The 21,618-nt window shown below is 43.5% G+C and overlaps 1 pseudogene; it reads right to left on the bottom strand.

Annotated features, from left to right (window-relative positions):
* LOC111973571 (disks large-associated protein 1-like) overlaps positions 1-21,618 on the bottom strand; it is a 230,971-nt pseudogene that overhangs the window by 43,412 nt on the left and 165,941 nt on the right.

The following is a 21,618-nucleotide window of genomic DNA, read 5'->3' as shown; positions in this document are numbered from 1 at the left end:
TCAAGCTAGAGCTTGGGCTCCTGAGTGGCGCAGCGGTCTAAGGCACTGCATCTCAGTGCTAAAGGCGTCACTACAGACCCTGGTTCGATTCCAGGCTGTATCACAACTGGCTGTGATTGGGAGTCCCATAGGGCGGTGCCCAATTGGCCCAGCGTCGACCGGTTTGGCCGGGGTAGGCTGTTATTGTAAATAAGAATTCTGACTTGCCTAGTTAAATAAAGAAATAAAGCTATGTCAACTAGCAATAGCACAGAAGAGTTTGTGCATGCTAGTTTGTGCATGCTATGGAAAAAAAGAGCATCCATGTTAAGAAATCACAAGCACAGTCAGAACAAAGGCAGGCTGCATGCTCAGCGAGCAGCAGCCTAATGTGGAAAAACACATTCAATGTTGAGTGTAAAATTGTGGCAAGAGAAATCACTTTGCAGCTGTGTGTAGGTCAGGGACAGATGTTGAAACAGAGGTCAATGAAGTGGACATGTTGTTCATAGGTGCAGTGACACAAGCATGCAAAACATATGCTGGCTGGTACACAAACTTGCGTGTAGGGGGACAGACGGTCAACTTTAAGTTAGACACAGGAGCTGAAGCCAATGTGCTCCCGCAAGCAATAGCAGACAAATTGCCAAGCAATTCAAAGTGAAAGAGACTGAGACTGGAGGCACCCGCATTAAACCAAAGGTCATCATGACATTGCAAGTGCACACGCGGCACAAACAAGCCCATCTACAGTTCTATGTTACAGATGCATCTGACACAACACTGCTAGGCAGAGAGGCCGGTGTGCAGCTTGACCTCATCAGAAAAGTAGCAACAGTTGCATGCCATGCTTTGCCATGCTCCAAGGAAGAGCTACTCAAGCGCTATGCATCTGTGTTTAAAGGACTTGGTGAGTTTGCAGGCCAGCACCACAATCAACATTGATCCAAACAGTCCCTCCTGTTGTTCATGGATGTAGGACAATCCCATATGCTGTTCTTGACAGGCTGAAAGCAGCGGTGTAAAGTCTTTAAGTAAAAATACTTTCAAGTACTACTTAAGTAGTTTTTTGTGGGTATCTGTACTTTACTATTTATATTTATGGCAACTTTTACTTTTAATTCACTACATTCCTAAAGAAAATAATGTACTTTTTACTCCATACCCTTTCCCTGATACCCAAAAGTACTCATTACATTTTGACAGGAAAATGGTCCAATTCAAACACTTATCAAGAGGACATCCCTGGTCATCCCTTCTGCCTCTGATCTGGCGGATTCACTAAACACAAATGCTTAATTTGTGAATTATGTCTGAGTGTTGGAGTGTGCCCCTGGCTATTGGTAATCTTTTAAAAAAAATATATATATATAAGACAGTTAAAATTATTTATACTTTTACTTTTGATACTTAAGTACAGTTTAGCAATTCCATTTACTTTTGATACTTAAATATACATAAAACCAAATACTTTTCAACTTTTTACTCAAGTAGTATTTTACTGGGTGACTTTCACTTTTACTTGAGTCATTTTCTATTAAGGTTTACTTTTACTCAAGTATGAAAATTGAGTACTTTTTTCACCACTGGATGAAAGAGACATTGGACAATTAAGAGCAGAGGGGTGTGGTCATCAAAGTAACAAAACCAACAGCGTTAGGGTTAAGATCTGAAGGACCTGAACCAGGCCATACGGTGCCAACACTTCTCCATTCCCACCTCAGAAGATGTACAATGCAAACTAGCAGGCAAGAAGATCTTCACTGTCCTAGATGAGAAAGAGGGGTATTGGCAAATCAAGCTGGATGAGGAATCAGCTGATCTCTGCACATTCAATACCCCATGAGGGAGGTACCGGTTCAATCGCTTACCTTTTGGCATAAAAAGTGCCAACGAGGTATTTCAGCAGATGAACTCAGAGAGTTTCAGTGACATTGAAGGTGTCTATGTAATAGCGGATTACATGATAATTGCAGCAAACACCAAAGAAGAGCATGACCACATTCTACAGCAGGTGATGGACAGAGCTCTCCGTCTGAATGTGAAGTTCAATGCTGACAGGATGCCAGTACATGGCGAGGGAAGTGAAGTACACGGGGCACATCATCAGCGCAGACGGGGTCGACGCCGACAACTCCAAGGTGACAGCAATCACACAGATTCCCCCACCAGAAGACAGAGGTTTACTGGGTATGACACGTTTTCTAAGCCAGTATATCCAAGATGAAGCCACGCTCACTGCGCCACTCAGAATGCTCGTCAGGAAGGACGTGGCAGTGGCACCCAGGACAACAAGCAACACTGGAGAGACTGAGGAAAGCCGTCTCCACGACGCCGCTGCTGAAACTCTTCAATCCACAGGAAGAGACTGCTGATGCCGCCAAAGATGGACTTGGAGCTGTTCTGATGCAAGGTAAACAGCCTATAGCCTTTGCATCCAGAGCTCTGTCTGGGGCAGAACAAAATTATGCCCAGATAGAAAAATAACTCCTGGCAATCGTGTTCGCACTGAGGAGGTTTCACCAGTATGTCTATGGCGTCCAGGTCAGAGTTCAATCTGACCACAAACCACTTGAGGCTATAATCACCAAGCTTATTGGAAAGGCACCTGCCTGTCTTCAACGGATGCTGCTTCAAATACAGAAATATGACATTCACATCGTCTATACCCCAGGTAAAGACATGTTAATAGCAGACACGCTATCACGGGCCATACGCCAGACTGCCACACATGAAGTGTGACCTCCGTGACGAGAAAGTCATTTATGCAGTCTCCACACATCCGCCACTGGAGGGTGCTGTTATGCAACAGCTGAGAGCAGTCACAGACGCAGACAGTGAGACAGGCCCTGCTGAGGAACCTGCACAGAGATGGACAGGGAAAGGGGGATACCTAGTCAGTTGTCCAACTGAATGTATTCAACTGAAATGTGTCTTCCCTCTGAATCAGAGAGGTGGATTGCTGGATCGAATCCTCGAGCTGACAAGGTTTAAAAAAAAACTGTCGTTCTGCCCCTGAACAAAGGCAGTTAACCCACTGTTCCCTGATAGGCTGTCATTGTAAATAAGAATTTGTTCTTAACTGACTTGCCTAGTTAAATAACGGTTAAATAAAACATTTAAATAAAAAAAAGGTGTGGGGGTCTGCCTAAATCAACATCCACGTCTTCGGCGCCAGGGGAACAGTGGGTTAACTGCCTTGCTCAGGGGCAGAACGACAGATGTTTGACCTTGTCGGATGGATGGCCAGACAAGAACAAAAGTGCACCACAGAAAGAGCAACCCTGCTGGCACATCAGAGACTCTCTTTACATTGAAGATGGACTACTCATGGTAAACAAAGGTATTATCATTCCCAAAGACTTTAGAGCTGAGGTACTTAAGAGGCTCCACATTGCACATCAGGGCATTCAATGCTCCTTAGCGCATGCCAGAGCTCTCATGTATTGGCCAGGCCTCACTGACGATGCACAAATTATGGTTGAATCGTGCACTTCCTGTCAAGAAAAACTGCCCAGCAACCAAAAGGAACCACTCCTACCACACACACTCCATGGCAAACTCCATCGGCGCTGATATCTATGAGTTCCAAGGACGCTCATTACTTCTGATAGTGGACTACTACTCCAAATATCCAGAGGTGCGGTCAGACAAGACATCAGGAACTGTCATCGCAAAGCTTAAAGCTGTGTTTGCTCGACGTGGTATTACAGCTGAACTGATGGCAGATGGTTTACCCTTTACAAGTGCTGAGACGGCTCAGTTTGCAAACGAGTGGGGTTTCTAAATCATTCATTCCAGTCCAGGGTTTCCCCAGTCAAACGGAATGGCTGAGAGGACCATTCAGTCAGTGACGAACATGCTCAAGTCGACAGAACAGACAGGTGTTGACCCTCACGCAGCTCCCCTGAACCTGTGGAAGCACACCTGTCACAGGACGTGTCCTACACTCCGACCTACCTACAAGTAAAGCAGGTGACTCCCAAAAAGGTCCAGCATGGCTTGAAAAGCAGACAGCTGCAGCAGAAGATAAGCAATGACAAAACGTTGTCACCTTTTCTTTCGTTTCGGGAGGGAAAGAGAAATGGAGAGGACGGCAGCCAGCAACAGTGGTGAGAATCAGAGATGCCAGTCAGTGCACCAGAGTAGGCAGGTGTACTAAACTACCAGCGAGGCTACAGGACTATGTGCTTGAGTGAGTCAGAGGTGAAGCCTGGTATTGTAAGTGAAACTAGACCACCACCTACCTTTGACTCTACAGCAGTATTAAAAATACTATGTCTTGTTAAAAAGTTATGTCTACTTGTAAGCTCTAGCTAAGAGGGGGGAACGTAATATATGGCGCTAATGATAGTCCATAACTCCCCTGTGTTTAACAGCCAATCACTATCACTCTTGAGGTTGAAGGTCAAGGGGATATGTAAATGAGCTGTCTTGCAGTTTGAAGTGTGCCTGCATGCACAGTGTTAATTCTTACCATGCTTCAGATATATAGCTCAAAGTTGTAGTACTTCAGTCTCCATTGTCAAGTTAATTCTACCGTGCCATCTAGAGCACGACAGTTCTATCAATCCAAACAAACAGAGGGGAGAATGTCCCCAGCAACATGACCACATTGGCACAATGTGGGGATAGCCCGCAGCAGCCCAACACGGGCTAGCCCGCAGCAGCCCAACACGGGCTAGCCCGCACCAATCCCACATCAGCTCAATACAGGCTAGCCCGCACCAATCCCACATCAGCTCAATACAGGCTAGCCCACACCAATCCCACATCAGCTTAACATAGGCTAGCCTACACCAGACCAACACAGCCTGGCCCACACCAGACCAACAAGGGCCAGCCCACACCAGACCAACACGGGCCAGCCCACACCAGCACAACACAGGCCAGCCCACACCAAGCCCAACATGGCTAGCCCACACCAAGCCCAACATGAGCTAGCCCACACTAAGCCCTGCACGAGCTAGCCCACACCAAGCCCAACGTGAGCTAGCCCACACTAAGCCCTGCACGGGCTAATCCACACCAAGCCCAACATGAGCTAGCCCACACTAAGCCCTGCACGGGCTAGCCCACACCAAGCCCAACACAGGCTAACCTACACAAAGCCCAGAAAGTGCTAGCCCACACCAGTCACAGCTACATCATAATGTAGAAGCAAGGGCTTATTCAACATTTTGGGGGCGTGGTTTGCAATTTTGCAATTAATGTTGTTAAGTTAAAAAAGAATACAAGACAACAATTGCTGAAACCATTCAGACCAATGAAGGTTCGGAACTATTAAGCCAATTATTTCTGAATAATATTTTTTCAGATAGAACATTCACTCTAAAAGGATATTTTGAAGCTTTTGAAGCTTTTTGAAGATTAAAAGCATTTTTTCTAAACTCTATTGTCAAAAAAAAGTCTCATAGTTATATCAACTGATCTTACACATGACTCATCATAATGTTCACTCTAAAATGATATTAAGTTTATCTGGTAAAAAAAAAATACATACCGGTCAAAAGTTTTAGAACACCCACATATTCAAGGGTTTTTCTTAATTTGTTTACTATTTTCTACATTGTAGAATAATAGTGAAGACATCAAAACTATGAAATAACACATATGGAATCATGTAGTAATCAAAAAAGTGTTAAACAAATCAAAATATATTTTATATTAGATTTTTTTCAAATAGCTACCCTTTGCCTTGATGACAGCTTTGCACATTCTTGGCATTCTCTCAACCAGCTTCATGAGGTAGTCACCTGGAATGCATTTCAATTAACAGGTGTGCCTTCTTAAAAGTTAATTTTTTGAATTTATTTCCTTCCAAATGCATTTGAGCCAATCAGTTGTGTTGTGATAAGGTAGGGAGGCTATACAGAAGATAGCGCTAGTCCATATTTTGGCAAGAGCAGCTCAAATAAGCAACGAGAAACGACTGTCCATCATTACTTTAAGACATGAAGGTCAGTCAATACGGAACATTTCAAGAACTTTGAAAGTTTCTTCAAGTGCAGTCGCAAAAACCATCAAGCACTATTGTCACGATCGTCGTCAAGGAAATGACCGGACCAAGGTGCAGCGTGATAAGCGTACATTCTTTCATTTAAAATGTCGCCAACAAAAACAATAAACAACAAAACGAACGTGAAGCTCTGTAAGGCTATACATGCCGCTAACAAAGACAACAACCCACAAATGAGAAAAGGAAAAAAGGCTGCCAAAGTCTGATTCCCAATCAGAGACAACGATAAACAACTGTCCCTAATTGAGAATCATACCCGGCCAAAAACAAAGAACCAGAAAGCATAGACTTTCCCACCCGAGTCACACCCTGACCAAACAAACATAGAGAATAAAAGGATCTCTACGGTCAGGGCGTGACAACTATGATGAAACTGGCTCTCATGAGGACCGCCACAGGAATGCAAGACCCAGCGTTACCTCTGCTGCAGAGGATACGTTCATTAGAGTTAAAAGCCTCAGAAATTGCAGCCCAAATAAATGCTTCACAGAGTTCGAGTAACAGACACATCTCAACATCAACTGTTCAGAGGAGACTGTGTGAATCAGGCCTTCAGGGTCGAATTGCTGCAAAGAAGCCACTACTAAAGGACACCAATAATAAGAAGAAACTTGCTTGGGCCAAGAAACACAAGCAATGGACTGGTGGAAATCTGTCCTTTGGTCTGGAGTCCAAATTGGAGATTTCTAGTTCCAACCGCTGTGTCTTTGTGAGACTCGGTGTGGGTGAACGGATGATCTCCGCATGTGTAGTTCCCACTGTAAAGCATGGAGGAGGAGGTGTGATGATTTGGGGGTGCTTTGCTGGTGACACTGTCAGTGATTCATTTAGAATTCAAGACACACTTAACCAGCAAGGCTACCACAGCATTCTACAGTGATACGCCATCCCATCTGGTTTGGACTTAGTGGGACTATCATTTGTTTTTCAACATGACAATGACACAACACACCTCCAGGCTGTGTAAGGGCTATTATTCTACAATGTAGAAAATAGTCAAAAAGATGTCTAAACTTTGACTGGTATTATATATACAGTGGGGAGAACAAGTATTTGATACACTGCCGATTTTGCAGGTTTTCCTACTTACAAAGCATGTAGAGGTGCTGTCAGTTTTTGATCATAGGTACACTTCACACTGTGAGGACGGAATCAATAAAACAAAAATCCGAGAAATCACATTGTATGATTTTTAAGGTAATTAATTGCATTTATTGCAGACATAAGTATTTGATCACCTACCAAACCAGATAAAGGATTCCGGCTCTCACAGACGTGTTAGTTTTCTTTAAGAAGCCCTCTGTTCTCCACTCATTACCGTATTAACTGCACCTGTTTGAACTCGTTACCTGTATAAAAGACACACCGTCCACACACTCAATCAAACAGACTCCAACCTCTCCACAATGGCCAAGACCAGAGGAGCTGTGTAAGACATCAAGGGATAAATTGTAGACCTGTACAAGGCTGGGATGGGCTACAGGACAATAGCCAAGCACTTGGTGAGAAGGCAAACAACTGTTGGCACAATTATTAGGAAAAATGGAAGAAGTTCAAGAATGACGGTCAATCACCGCGGTCTGGGGCTCCATGCAACAGATCTCACCTCGTGGGCATCATGATATGAGGAATGTGAGGGATAGGAGCCCAGAACTACACGGGCAGGACTGGTCAATGACCTGAAGAGAGCTGGGACCACCCGTCTCAAGAACCAACCATTAGTACACACACGACGTCATGGATTAAATCCTGCAGCGCACGCAAGGTCCCCCTGCTCAAGCCAGCGCATGTCCAGGCCCGTCTGAAGTTTGCAATGAAGGGAGGCATGCCACCTCGGATTGATCCAGAGGAGAGAAGTGGGAGAAGGTTCATGTGGTCTGATGAGACAAAAATAGAGCTTTTTGCTCCTAAACACTCCACTCGCCGTGTGTTTGGAGGAATAGAAGGATGAGTACAACCCAGCAAGAACACCATCCCAACCGTGAAGCATGGAGGTGGAAACATCATTCTTTGGGGATGCTTTCTGCAAAGGGGACAGGAGACTGCACCGTATTGAAGGGGAGGATGGATGGGGCATGGTATCGCGAGATCTTGACCAATAACCTCCTTCCCTCAGTAAGAGCATTGAAAGGGTCGTGGCTGGGTCTTCCAGTCATGACACAACGACCAAAACACCAGCAGGGCAAACAAGGAGTGGCTCCGAGTATAAAAGCATCTCAAGGTCCTGGAGTGGCCTAGCCAGTCTCCAGACCTGAACCCAATAGAAAACTTTGGAGGGAGCCGAAAGTCCGTATGCCCAGCGACAGCCCGAAACCTGAAGGATCTGGAGAGGAGGTCGTGATGGAGGAGTGGGCCAAAATCCCTGCTGCAGTGTGTGGCAAACCTGGTCAAGACTTACAGAAGAACGTAATAGAATCTCTGTAATTGGCAAAGCTAGGTTATCGGACCAATATCCGTCAGTTCTGCTTATTTCTGATTGTAATCAAATACTTATGTCATGCAATAAAATGCAAATTAATTAMTTAAAAATCATACAATGTGATTTTCTGGATTTTTGTTTTAGATTCCKTCTCTCACAGTTGAAGTGTACCTATGATAAAAATTACAGACCTCTACATGCTTTGTAAGTAGGAAAACCTGCAAAATTGTCAGTGTATCAAATACTTGTTCTCCCCACTGTATATAGTAACAACTTCATTGTCTTTCTGATACAACGTCAGTCAGCTGATCCAGAATGGTGGGCTTTTTTCAGTTGATGTGAGGCCTGCCTTGGGGCCAATGTCACCATGTTAGAACATACGCACGGCACACACAGGACACATGCACACAGGACACATGCACACTGGTACATGCACCGCCTACTTGCTTTTAGAACTACTGGCTGAAATTATATAAAATCTAAGTATCATTTATTTAAAAGTTATGAACATTGTCCGGCTATGAAATGTCACAAAGTAGCTCTCTTTCTGATGTAAAATCAGTTGTTCACCATTTTAGTACAGCATAGAGCCCCTGACTAATTCAAGGCCACAGGAATCCCATGGTAGTTCAATAAAAATAATCAGCAAGACGATTCTCTTATTGAACCAGTGGAGGAAAATAGTGTGAATGAGTCATAGACTGTGTCCCAAATAGCACCCTATTTCATATATAGTGCACTGCATTTGAGCAGGGCCCTGTTGAAAAGTAGTGCACTTAATAGGGAATAGGGTGCCATTTGAGATGAAACCGAGGCCTACAGCTCGTTCCACACAATCTCACAGTATCAGCCTGGAAAACAGAGGTTGCTGAGAAAATGAGAGGCGATAATTAACGGTGGAAAGCAGAGGATTAGAGGAGAGGATTAAACAGCAGTGAGAGAGAGGGAGGAGAGAGAGAGAGGGGGGTAGAGGTAAACAGAGAGAGAGAGTAGGGAGGGGGACAGTGAGAGAGAGAAAGAGAGAGAGGCGGATGGATACACCGTGGCACATTTCCTTAACTTTAGACCTGTACGAAGAAGTAGCTTTGACTGAAGGTCACCTCTCAGTAAAAGAATGGGCAATTTTACGCTTCAAATGACTGTTGTGGCTCCGAGGCAAAGTAGAAAAACAAAGTAGGAAAACCACCAGATTACACAGAAGAACAGGACTCTGTCCCAAACGACACCCAATACTCTATGTAGTGCACTACTTTTGAAGAAGGTTAATAGGGCTCTGGTCAAAAATAGTGCACTATGTAGGGAATAGGGTGTCATTTGGGACTCAGACAGGATCAGTGAAGATGGATGTAGGATGTACATGGTGTAAGATTTGACTGGAGGCGACCTCGTGTAGAAGGAGACGGGGGTTTAACGCGGTTTAAATCATCCTCACATTACCAGATTGGTATGGATTTTCCTCAGCTTTAAGAGAAGAGTCGCCACAGCTTTATTAAACCAATCCCAAGGAGCTGATGTCAGGACCAACATTCTTATCCCGGGCCAGGTTTGCATCCCAAATGGCACCCTATTCACATTTTTGACCAGAGCTCTATGGGCCCTGGTCAAAAGCAGTGCACGACATAGGAAATATGCTGGTATTTGTGAGGCAGGGAACTATACCTGCTATTACTGACCGGCCCTGGTCAAAAGTAGTGCACTATAAAAGGAATAGGATGCAATTTGGTATGCATCCTCGGTATGCCCCCCAGCAGCTTATGAAATGTCAAAGCTTTGTGTTCCGTATTTCTGTGAGTCTGTGTGTTTCGTGTATGTCATTGTGTCTGTGTGTGAGAGGTTTCCATCACGTCTGCTTCTCTTGCTCCTGCTGGATGGTGTTCCTCCGGAACACTCTCAGAGGAGGAAGAGGATATTGAAAAGAGGGAACGTTCCATCATTTCTGTATGATGACAGAGATTTTGTGTGAGCCAATGGTTTTTCAAATGCGGGGGTCATCCGTCGACAGATGCATGGATTTTCCGTGTACGAATTGTCCGTCTTTGTATTCAGCAGACACTCATATCCAGAGTGACTTACAGTCAAATAATTCAACTAAGGTAGATAAACAACAACATATCACAGTCATAGCAAGACAACAAAAGTCTGTAACTGTTACTCGGAATGTTATTGTAGTTGAAGTGGATTGTTGGTTTATTCAGCGTGTTAGACAAGTTTGTGCATAATTGCTGCCAGTTTTAAAGGTTCTGACGTAGTTAAATAAGTGCATGTGATAGATAGGAGAATGTGTACATATTTTGTTGGCCACTCTTTCCTATTAAGAGGTGTCAAAAACGACTTAATTGAAAATGTATAGCAGTTGAAATTGGGCCATAAAATCAATGACCCAAAAATATGTATTTTCAACGTCTGTAAATTACATTTTCAACGTCCAGAAAATACGTATTTTTACCTTTCATTCAGCACCTAAAATGCATCTGATTTCAAATTCCAGAAGAAACGTTTGTTAAAAATCCAGCAAATATGTATTTTCAACGTCCGTTGATGGATTTTCGACGTCCGGAAAATAATTCTTCCAACCTTTCATTCAGCACCTGAAAGGCACGTGATGTCAACGTGATGTTTGCTTACTGTCTGCTCACAGCACTCAGGATGAGAGGAAGAGAGCGAGAGAGCGTGAGAGAGAGAGGGAGCATGAGATAAATAAATTGTATTTTGCCTCTACGTGAGTGTCTGTGTGCTTCTGTCTAAAAGACTGAATGACGGAGAAAGACTGTCCTGCTACCTAATCCTGTAATTCAACAGAATGACATTGAGAGCAAAGCCAACCTGAGCCCAGTGAGTGATACAAAGCTAGACACTGCTGCATCCCAAATGGCACCCAAATCCCTTCATAGTGCACTACTTTTGACCAGTGCACTCTATATAGGGAATAGAGTGCCATTTGCGACACAAGTGATATAACCTAGGCTGCTGCCGTTCTAACTGACATATTTTGGTGGAAACAGAAAAGACTCCTTGCATTGGGATACAGTTTTAATTTTATGTCAAATTTGTCCTCATTCATCAGTTTTACACAACATACTGTATGGACTTATTCTAAAATGGATTAAATTTTAAAAAAATCCTCATCGATCTTGACACAATACCAAATGTTGACAAAGCGAAAACAGTTTTTTATTTTATTTTGGCAAATGTATTAAAAATGTAAAATAGAAATACATTGAGGTGCATCCTGTTTCCATTGATCATCCTTATTAAGATGTTTACACAACTTGATTGGAGTCCACCTGTGATAAATTCAGTTGATTGGACATGTTTTGGAAAGGCACACACCTGTCTATATAAGGTCCCACAGTTGACAGTGCATGTCAGAGAAAAAACCAAGCCATGAGGTCGAAGGAATTGTCCTTAGAGATCTGAGACAGGATTGTGTCAAGAAACAGATCTGGGGAAGGGTACAAAAAATGTATGCAGCATTGATGGTCCCCAAGTACATAGTGGCCTCCATCATTCTTAAATGGAAGAAGTTTGGAACCACCAAGACTCTTCCTAGAGCTGGCCGCCCAGCTAAACTGAGCATTCAGGAGAGAATTGCCTTGGTCAGGGAGGTGACCAAGAGCCCGATGATCACTCTGACAGAGCTCCAGAGTTCCTCTGTGGAGATGGGAGAACCTTCCAGGACAAATATCTCTGCAGCACTCAGAAGCCACAGGAAGAAACCTGGCACTGTCCCTACGGTGAAGCATGGAGGTGGCAGAACCATGCTGTGGGGATGTTTTTCAGCATCAGGGACTGGGAGACTAGTCAGGATCAAGGGAAAGATGAACGGAGCAAAGTACAGAGAGATCCTTGATGAAAACTTGCTCAAGAGAGCTCAGGACCTCAGATTGGGGCGAAGGTTCACCGTCCAACAGGACAACAATCCTAAGCACACAGCCAAAACAACGCAGGAGAGGTTTCGGGACAAGTCTCTGAATGTACTTGAGTGGCCCAGTCAGAGCCCGGACTTGAACCCGATCTAACATTTTTGGAAAGACGTGAAAATAGCTGTGCAGCGACTCTCCCCTTCCAACCGGACAGAGCTAGAGAGGATCTGCAGAGAAGAATGGGAGAATCTCCCCAAATACAAGTGTGTCAAGCTTGTAACGTCATACCCAAAAGGACTTGAGGCTGTAATCTCTGCCAAAGGTACTTCAACATAGTACTGAGTAAAGGGTCTGAATACTTAAGTAAATGTGATATTTCCGTGTATAATTTTTTATACATTTGCTAAAATAAAAATAAAAACAGTTTTTGCTTTGCCATTATGTGGTATTGTGTGTAGATTGACGAAAAGCAACAGCAATGTAATCACTTTTAGAATAAAGCTGTAATGTGGAAACTTTCAAGGGGTCTGAAAAAGTTCACGAATGCACTATAATTGGTGACCTGTATTTTGTACGCTACGGCCTGAAGGAGTTCTGACAACAGCATGATGTGACCATGGGTCAGCTTCTTCTGGAACACCTTTTACCATTCTTCTAATTCAGTGGAGAGTGAAGTCTACACATGCAGTACCGGTCAGAAGTTTGGACACACCTACTCATTCAAGGGTTTTTCTTTCATTTGACTATTTTCTACATCGTAGAATGATAGTGAAGTCATCACAACGATGAAATAACACATATGGAATCATGTAGTAACCAAGAAAGTGTTAAACAAATCTAAATATATTTCATATTTGACATTCTTCAAAGTAGCCACCCTTTGCCTTGATGATGACAGCTTTGTACACTCTTGGTATTCTCTCAACCAGCTTCATGAGGTAGTCACCTGGAATGCATTTCATCTAACAGGTGTGCCTTGTTAAAAGTTAATTTGTGGAATTTATTTCCTTCTAAATTTGAGCAAATCAGTTGTGTTGTGATAACGTTGGTATACAGAAGATAGCCCTATTTGGTAAAATACCAAGTCCATGATATGGCAAGAGCAGCACAAATAAGCAAAGAGAAACGACAGTCCATCATTACTTTTAGACATGGTCAGTCAATGAGGAACATTTGAAGAACTTTGAAAGTTTCTTCAAGTGCAGTCGCAAAAACCATCAAGTGCTATGATGAAACTGGCTCGCACGAGGACTGTCACATGAAAGGAAGACCCAGAGTTACTTCTGCTGCAGACGATAAGTTCATTAGAGTTACCAGCCTCAGAAATTGCAGCCCAAATAAATGCTTCACAGAGTTCAAGTAACAGACACATCTCAACATCAACTGTTCAGAGGAGACTGCGTGAATCAGGCCTTTGTGGTCGAATTGCCGCAAAGAAACCACTACTAAAGGACATCAATAAGAAGAAGAGACTTGCTTGGGCCAAGAAACAAGAGCAATAGACATTATACCGGTGGAAAGATTCGTGGTTCCAACAGCAGTGTCTTAGTGAGACGCAGTTTAGGTGAGCAGATGATCTCTGCATGTGTGGTTCCCACCGTGCAGCATGGAGGAGGAGGTGATTTATTTCGAATTCAAGACATACTTAACCAGCATGGCTACCACAGCACTCTTCAGCGATACGCCATCCCATCTGGTTTTCATTAGGACAATGACCCAACACACCTCCAGACTGTGTGAAGGCTATTTGACCAAGGAGAGTGATGGAGTACTGCATCAGATGACCTTGGTTTGGGATGAGTTGGACCACAGAGTGAAGGAAAAGCAGCCAACAAGTGCTCAGCATATGTGGGAACTCCTTCAAGACTGTTGGAGAAACATTCCAGGTGAAGCTGGTTGAGAGAATGCCAAGAGTGTGCAAAGATGTCATCAAGGCAAAGGGTGGCTTCTTTGAAGAATCTAAAATATATTTTGATTTGTTTAACACTTTTTTGGTTACTACGTGATTCCATATGTGTTATTTCATAGTTTTGATGTCTTCACTATTATTCTACAATGTAGAAAATAGTCAAAATAAATCTGTCCAAACTTTTGACTGGTACTATATGTATCATATCTGAACCTGCAAGGGGCTGCTTCACACCATGGCACCCTCTGCAACCTGTGTGTGTATGTGCACGTGTGTGTGTGTGTGTGCCATCAAATTCATTAGCGTTAGCGATGACTCAGGAGGAGAGATGTGAGGATGTGATGAATTACAAAGTGCCAGCACCATGACAGTAATCCCCTACTCTGCCTGGCTTTTTAGTGCTTAATAACGTTATGACTGACACCTCTCTCTCTCTCTCTCTCTCTCTCTCTCTCTCTCTCTCTCTCTCTCTCTCTCTCTCTCTCTCTCTCTCTCTCTCTCTCGATGTATTCATCACCTGAGATCGACCTAGAATTCCCTGCAGTCAATTAAGGTCAGGGGTCACCCAGACTGAGACACGCAGCCAATCAAAGTTGACGATCACAGAACCAATCAAACACCCTTCAAGGCACCCGAGCACAGCTAAAACCAACGGCTCTTGTCGATAACAAACTACGCCTCTGTTTCATTAAGCTCTCCAGGCTCACCGTGCTTCAGATTTCCAGTTTTCACATGATCACATGTCTCAATCTGACTCCCCATATATTGATGTGAATTAAATGGCTAACAGCTGTTGCTGCTGCCAATAGCCATCCCTCCGCCCCCAGCTACCTACCATATGTGGTCCGTCTGTCTAGGGCAGGACCTATTACCTTTATATCCCCTGCAAATTAATATTGATCGACTCCCAGGCAGCTCCTAAGATATGGGTCAGAGGCGTGTGGGTGTGAGTGCGGTGTGGAGTAGGGTGTGTGTGTGTACGCTCACTCTGTCTGTGTGTGCACATACGTGTGTTTGAGTGTGTGTGCGTGCATGTGTGTGTGTGTGTCTGTGCACGTAAGCGTGCGTCTTAAGAGGGCATCTCCGCTTGATCATGTTTTATCTGTCTCCTGCTCCCAGACCAGCCCAGACATCTGGCCCACCAGCAGTACGGTTCTTGCCAATAGCACTTGATGTGATGAATTCTCTTTCCCCCCTCGCTTCCTCTTCCTCTTCCTCTGTGACTAGAGTTGTATGTCCCAAATGGCACATCTAATATATAGTGCACTACTTTTGACCAGGGCCCATAGGGCTCTGGTCAGAAGTAGTGCACTATGTGGGGAATAGGGTGCAATTTGGGATATAACCTAGAGGCAAGGATGTACTGACAGAGATCAATATTAGCCAAACAAGAAACACACACATGAAATGCCCTCCTCCTCCTCGCCGCTTTATTATTGTCTGTTTGTTTTATACAAACTTGATGTTGGCGAATCTCTGGATGCCCTTACATCATACTCTTCCCACTGGCTTCAATAGAACGGAGGGTCAAATGAATCCTTATCCTCCGCAGCCTTGGTAGGGTAACTCAGGGAATCAACGGAGCAGAATTGTTAATGGCACTAAATGAATGTTTGTTCTGAATCACGAGGAGCACCTTAAACTTGACTGAACACGCTTTGCCATACAATTTGCACTAAATATTTTAATTAGCTGACTGTAACCTCGTTGGCTGTGTGGGAGAAAGGAAGAACTGCCTTTTAATCGGGATAATTAAACAGAGGGAGAGGGAGCGAGAGGGGGGGGGGAGGGAGAGAGCACTGAGGAACATGAAAAAATGAATCCCCTCGGGCTCCTACTCACTGCATGGCTACAATGTAAGTCAGAGAAGATGGGGAATTTATAGAGAGGCCAAAATAGAAACAGTCAACTCGGAATGCCAACACCACTCAACATCAATACTGCATGCAGCCCATGCACTAATGTTCTAGTTCAATGCTTTACTGGACGAGAGGCAGAGAGCTCAAATAAGGGCCGGCCAGGAGTCCACATACAGACCCTGATCAGCAGGAACAAGCTCTTAAAGGTAGGCCCAGAGATACAGACAGACACCGTTCTGCACAGAGGGGATCTAATATTTATCATATTGTAACGCCGAAGAAAAATAGGTAATACGAGTTACAATACTTATAAAGAGATGTTCTGAGGCTCTGGGTATGTGTGTGTGTCCTTTGCAATCACTACTCCTCTGCCTCCCGCTGACGTGTCTACAGTATTACATATGTACTGTAGTCTACACTCTTATAAAAAGGGTTCCAAAAGGGTTCTTTGGCTGTCCCCATAGTAGAACCCAAAAGAGTTCTACCTGGATCCAAAAGGGTTCTTCCTGGAACCAAAAAATGGTTCTTCAAAGGGTTCTCCTATGGGGAAAGCCAAATAACCATTTTAGGTTCTGGATAGCACTCTAGGAGTGTGTGGACTAAGCTGTCAGTGTATTAACACATGCAATGCTCATCCAATTACTGTCCCTTTACATTAGTAGTCAGAAGCAGAGCATACTGTACATAATGCATTACATACATGTATAATACATTGTAGACATTACATATGCACATATGGACAATGTAGGTATGCATGGCGTCTAAACTAGGCCCTAAAAAGAAGGAGTGATGAAATATGTATTGTATTAAACAATTACATTTTAATGACAACATAGTCACTTGGTGAAGGGCATTGGGCTGAAAATGAATAAATGCAACAACCATGTCTCTGTTGCTGGCAAACACAGTCATGGGTGAAAAGAACCATCCCATTCGGGGTTCTTCAGAGACCCTAAAATGGTTCCCCTATGGCATCACACTCAAGAACCTTATTTGGTTCCAACTAGCATCTTTATTTTAAGAGTTTAGAGTCAGGGTAGCCAAAGTTTTAGTTTTATTGCAATGGCCCGTTGTGTGTGTGTGTGTGTGTGTGTGTGTGTGTGTGTGTGTTTGTGTGTGTGTGTGTTGTGTGTGTGTGTGTGGTGTGTGTGTGTGTGTTGACTGACCTGTGCTGCTCTGGATGGTCCTGACGGTGGTGTGGCCCGGGCTGAGTTAGCCCTCATGTTTCCCCCCACCATGGTGACCCTGTCCTCCTCGTCTTGGGAGCAGCCCTTCTCGATGGCACGGACGTAGCTGTGGCTGCGCATACGGAAGCAGCCTGACATGGGGAGGTCCAGAGCACCCACCGCTTGAGACTCCATCTCACTGAAAACGGACTCGCACACTGCCTCCATCTGTCCGTTCACCTCCACCTCGCTCACCTGCAGGGGGTGACACCGCACGCACGGGGGGGGGGGCAAAGGTCAAACAGGTTAGAAAAACCTAGGTCAACAACACCGGACTGGAGCCATGTACACAAGGGTTTCAAGTATATTCAGTGATTTTGAGGAATCAAAAAGGCACAAAGACACTTGAAATCAATCCAAAAGGAAAGCACGCAGTGCAGAGGGGAGGAAAGTTGTGGGGTAAAAGTTCCCGGGCCGTCCGAGGGCAGTGCTACAGGGGTGTGTTGGCAATACACATGTCTACAGGAGGGAAGACTCGTGACTAGTTGAAATGAGTGCCACGACATTGTAGAACTAAGCTCATGGAAAGGGTGTGTGGTGGTTGTATTGGAATCGAGCATGTGTCTTCATAGTCTCCAACAGAAACCCAAAGTGTCTAAGGTGGACTGCTATTCTAGCCTAATATACTTACATGGAAAGAGGAGGAAAGAGGAGCAAAGAGGAGCAAAGAGGTGCAAAGAGGAGCAAAGAGGAGCAAAGAGGAGCAAAGAGGGTTATGTGTAGTCAAGCCAAATCCGTTTTCATGGTTTCTGATGTGGGCGGCAGGTAGACTAATGGTTAGAGCGTTGGGCCAGTAACTGAAAGGTTACTAGATCAAATCCCTGAGCTGACAAGGTAAAAATTTGGTTGTTCTACCCCTGAACAAGGCAGTTAACCCACTGTTTCTAGGCCGTCATTGAAAATAAGAATTTGTTCTTTTAACTGACTATCCTAGTTAAATAAAAAATATCATATGTTATCAATCACAGCATGTTTTTGGACTGATTCAGTTTTTACCTGTTAAAGTAGAATACTATTGGAAATTAATGTTGAAAGTTCCATTTATATTTCTAAAATATAAGTTGAAAATTGACAATAACTTTAGTAGCCCAATGTCAAAATACGGTTTGGAGTGTCCAATTCAAAAGTCAATATGTAGAAACAGTTTGTGATATACAGTATTAAAAATATAAAATGTGCTACCTACACATACAGTGCCTTCAGAAAGTATTCATACCTGTTGACTGATTCCACATTTTGTTCTGTTACAGCCTGAATGTTAAATTAATTCAATATATATTTTTCTCACCAATCTACACACAATACCCCACAATGACAAAGTGAAAACATGTTTTTAGATTCTTTGGCAAATGTATTGAAAATGAAACACAGAAATAACTAATTTACTTAAGTATTCACAACTCTTCGTCAATACTTGGTAGAAGCACTTTTGGCGGCGATTACAGCTGTATTCCTGTGTAAGTCTCTAAGAGCTTTCCACACCTGGATTGTGCAACATTTGTCCATTATTCTTTTCAAAATTCTTCAAGCTCTGTCAAATTGGCTGATCATTGTCAGACAACCATTTTCAGGTCTTGTCATAGATTTTCAAGTAGATTTCAGTCAAAACTGTAACTTGACCACTGAGGAACATTCATTGTCTTCTTGGTAAGCAACTCCAAGATAGATTTGGCCTTGTGTTTTAGGTTATTGTCCTGCTGAAAGGTCATTTTGTCTTCCGGTGTCTGTTGGAAAGCAGACAGAACCAGGTTTTTCTCTAGGGCTCTGCATGTGCTTAGCTATATTTCATTTATTTTTATTTAAAAGAACTCCCTAGTCCTTGTCTGTGACAAACATACCCATAACATGATGCAGCCACCACTATGCTTGAAAATATGGAGAGTGGTACTCAGTAATGTGATATACTGGATTTGCTCCAAACATAACACTTTTTATTCAGCACAAAAAGTGAATTGCTTTGCCACATTTTTTGCAGTATGACTTTGGTGCCTTGATGCAAACAGGTTGATGTTTTGGAATATTTTTATTCTGTACAAGCTTCATTCTTTTCACTCTGTCAATTAAGTTAGTATTGTGCAGTAACTACAATGTTGTTGATCCAACCTCAGTTCCTCCTATAGCAGTCATTAAAGTCTGTAAGGGACGGATCAAAATTCACCTGGGGGAGGGGTGGTCAATCAATCATTCAAATGTATTTATAAAGCCATTTTTACATCAGCCGATGTCACAAAGTGCTACACAGAAACCAAGACTAAAACCCCCAAAATAGGGAGGATTGTCTGCTTTTTGGGGAGGCACAGCGGAGGGCAGTGCGTTTTTTCCCTGGTTTACATTAGCTCTTCTGCTCATATTTCCCCTATAAACAATGGCTTGACTTACTTTTGATATGACCCTAATAAAGTTTCTAAACGTTTGTGAAGGTTTGGTATGGTGTGGCTATTATTAGGGAGTGCTGGGAACGTGAAAGTGTTTGTTTGCGTTTCTGCCATCCAGAGCGAGCGTGCGTTCCGCACCACGTGACTAGGGCCAAGAACTGTAACTTGCTTTCCTCTCTGGAGCAGGGCGCTGTTGAAAGGAGTGATAACTGGAATGGCGCTACGTGTTGAGGAGGGTCAACTGAAGTTGAGGATTCCCGGTGTCTGTGACTCCTGCCGTTTGGTGCGACGCAGATCCGGAGCGTGGTGTAACAGAGAAGACTGTACTACTGAGTTTTGATGCAGAGTTTTTACCAGATAAAGTCAAGTTAGAATGTGTCAGTTATCCCGTGAGAGCTTTTGTCTGTGTTTTAGGTGTCAAGTTTATGGTCATGTGGCAGCAGTGTGTAGGAGGGAGATTCCTAGATGTGAGAATGTGTAGTATAGGTGGAAAAAGTTGTCTGTGTAAACTGTAGGGGTACCCAGGTGCTAGAGATCAGAAGTGTCCTGTGAGAGAAAGGCAGGTTGAGGTTGCCAGGATCAGAGTAGTGCAGAATTTGCCGTATGTTGAGACAGTGAAGAGAGTAGTAGAGGAAGATGAATCCAGGGCAGAGTATGTGAGCGGAGTTGAGCGGTCGTTAATCCCGCTCATCGCTCATGGAGCGTTGCGCAACTCCACCTCCTTTCCAACTGCTCTGCTAAAAACTGATCTGTGCTCACAGGAGGAAAAGAAACTGCTGCTCCAAATTCGCTCCATTCATTAAAATCACAATTTAACAAACACCCATCTATTTTTGTGACTTCCTGAACCTACCATTTGGTTTCGAAGTATTGAAACCACACCATACGATTTGAATGAAAAGTATTTTAATAAACATGAAAAGGTGGATGTGAGAAGCGCTCATCATTTCAAATAGGCTACATGTCATATTAAACAGCATATAAACACTAAATAGGTCAGGCGCCAGACAGAGCCTAAGAAGGAACGAAAATGAATTATAAAGGGTATCTTTTTTCAATTATTTCAAGGCTATAGCCTACAAAGGAATACACTGTGAAGCGTTTGTGAGTGTGACACAATAGGCTGATAGAGACATAAAGCCCTCAGCATTTAAACAACATTTAGTTGTATTAAATCATTATAGTCTATAAATTGTGCATATAGGCTGTGACTTACTTACAATTCAATACATATTAAACAAAAAATGCCTTATTAAGCTCAGTGGTGAATTCATTTTTAGAAACGCGAGTTTGGCCAGTCTGTGGATTCAGGCTCATGCGATGGTGCCTGGAGAGCAGGCCAGCAGCAGAGAATATCCTCTCCACACTTGCAGAGCCACTGGGGATGCTAAACACCCTTTCGGCCACTATTGCCAGGTTGGGCAGAGATGCAGAGTTTAAAAAAAGAATTATTCTACAGGTAGGCCTAAGTTTTTAGGCAAAATAACCAATAACCAATAACCAATCAAAACAGAAAGCTCCTTGAAAGTGGGAACATGCCAGGCCTATTGGTCCAAAAGTATTGGACTATTGTATAGATTAACGAAACTTAGATTTTTGGTTTCTAAATACTTTTCTACAATGACACACTTATCTACCCACCTTGTTCCTTTCCTTTACCATCTGCACGTAATAATGCTTTCGTGCTTTCGTGCTTTCGTGATATGTGTCTTTTCAGATTCCACAATGATTCTTTATTTTTGTGGACACTACATCACCGCATTCCCTCTCTTGCTCTTGGTCCTCATCTTTGTAAGTCACCTTGATTTTGCACCTTTTGCACCACAGCATTCTGCAGCGATACTCCATCCCATCTGGTTTGCGCTTAGTGGGACTGTCATTTGTTTTTCAACAGGACAATGCACCAAAACACATCTCCAGGCTGTGGAAGGGCTATTTGACCAAGAAGGAGAGTGATGGAGTGCTGCAT

This window comes from Salvelinus sp. IW2-2015, linkage group LG14 (genome assembly GCF_002910315.2).
Source record: "Salvelinus sp. IW2-2015 linkage group LG14, ASM291031v2, whole genome shotgun sequence".
In the NCBI taxonomy this organism is placed as follows: Eukaryota; Metazoa; Chordata; class Actinopteri; order Salmoniformes; family Salmonidae; genus Salvelinus; species Salvelinus sp. IW2-2015.
The sequence above is the reverse complement of the archived record's forward strand: the minus strand, read 5'-3'. Positions and strand labels throughout refer to the sequence as shown.